Here is a 2082-nt window from a genome sequence, read left to right on the forward strand (position 1 = left end):
TTCTTTATAGTTATGTCGTTGAGACCACGGAAATCAATACATGGCCGTAGCGACCCGTCCTTCTTACCCACAAAGAAGAATCCGGCAGCAACAGGTGAAGACGACGGTCGAATTATTCCAGCAGCAAGTGACTCTCTGATGTACTTCTCCATAGCAACACGTTCTGGTTTAGATATGTTGTATAATCGACTGGAGGGCAAAGGAGCACCGGGGAGAAGGTCTATGGCACAGTCATATTGTCTGTGAGGCGGCAAAGCTTGTGCCTTACTCTTACTAAATATCTCTTTGAAATCGTGATATTCCATGGGCACACCAGTGAGATCGGGGGTTGTTTCTTCCAACGCATAGGGCTCCTCGGGGCCCGGGGGACACGCCGACCTCAAACAATTAGCATGGCAGAATACACTCCAGCTTATTATCTTCCGTCCAGACCAATCCAAGTGTGGATTGTGTAGCTTTAACCAAGGGTAGCCGAATGTGAGGGGAGTGTCAGGCGATGAGAGGGCGAAGAAAGTGAGCTCCTCCCTATGATTTCCTGAAGTGATTACAGTCACTGGCTCAGTGTGGTGAGTTATTTGCGCAAAGACCTGGTTATTAAGTGCTTTCGCAGAAATGGGCGGATCTAAAGGCACAAGGTGCGCTCCTAACCGTGTGGCGTGGTCAAAACTGATTAGGTTTTGCTCTGAACCGGAGTCGACCAGGGCCTGAAAGGTGTGCGTGGCACGGTTGATGACTAAACTGACTGTGAGAAGCAAACGGGGTTTATCATCACTATGAGAACCGCCCACCCGTATCCCCGAATCTACTGGCGGGCTGGCCCTTTTCCCCTCTTCGGACATGTAGCGATTAAATGTTCTGGCGACCTGCAATAAAAACACGCGCGTGCACGAAAGCGACGCTCTCTCTCTTCCGACGGCAGCTGAGCGTGGCCGATCTGCATCGGTTCCGGCGCCGTGTCTACGACGGAGGGAGAGGCGGCCGACACAGGCGACTGCATTATGGGTGGGGATGGCGCAAACGAACACGGAAGTGGGCGGAGGAGGGGACGTTGGGGTTTGTAGTTCCTTTCACTCTCCCTCTCTCTCAGCCTGATGTCAATACGGAGAGAAAGGGAGACTAACTCCTCAAACGTAGCGGGCTCATCCCGTGAAGCAAGCTGATCTTTCATGTTATCGTTCAGGGACTGTAGAAAGATTCCCTGCAACGTGTGATCTGGCCACCCCGTCTCCGCGGCGGCCGTTCGAAAATCTATGAGGTAATCAGCAACACTACGGCGACCCTGGCGCAGCTTTAACAACTTACGGGCCGAACTGCCCTCAGAGACAGGATGAGTGAATGTCTTTTTAAACTCACCCAGGAAGTCATCATAAGAGCAAGTTCGCAGGGGATGGCTTGACAGGTATGCTTCTGCCCATTTTAGAGCACGGTCCCGTAATTTCCCTATGAAATAGGAAATCCGAGCGGCGTTGTCAATGAAGGTGCGCGGTGAGCGGCCAAATACCAGATCGCACTGAAGTAGGAATCCCGTGCAGCTCCCCGGATCCCCAGAAAAAGGTTCGGGCTCCGGGGATGATGCGTCGCGAAAAATTGGCCCACTTTGGAGCGCGTAAGCCGAGGCAGGGGACGAAGCGGATGGCTGTGTGTCTTGTGCGGGGGCCGCGGGTTCGGGGGCAGAACGCGGCACGGAAGCGAGGTTAGCTTGTAGTGTCTCTAGGGCAGCAAAGATCTTAGCCTGTCCCTCACCAAGGTCTTTCTGTGAAGCCAGGAGATATTGAATGGATTGCTCGTGGTAACCTAGGATTGCACCTTGTTTCTGAATGGCTGTCCGCTCTGCGTCTGCTGAGTCCATATCGTGGCCAGATCTTACTGTTACGGCCGAGAGGGCCCGGCTGTGGGTGTGGACTCAAATGCAGACACAGAGGGAGGCAAACGGGCGTGAACACAGTGCTTTATTTACAAGTGTCTAGTGAAATTACACAACAGGAGACTATGAATGCTATGAATTATGAAATGCTATGAACTGTGAACTGTGAGGCCAAACTGTGAACATGAAACTGAGTGCTATGGCTAGGTGCTGGATTT

Source organism: Pundamilia nyererei, unplaced genomic scaffold, assembly GCF_000239375.1.
Source record: "Pundamilia nyererei isolate P.nyererei 1_Seehausen unplaced genomic scaffold, PunNye1.0 scaffold01057, whole genome shotgun sequence".
NCBI classification, from domain to species: domain Eukaryota; kingdom Metazoa; phylum Chordata; class Actinopteri; order Cichliformes; family Cichlidae; genus Pundamilia; species Pundamilia nyererei.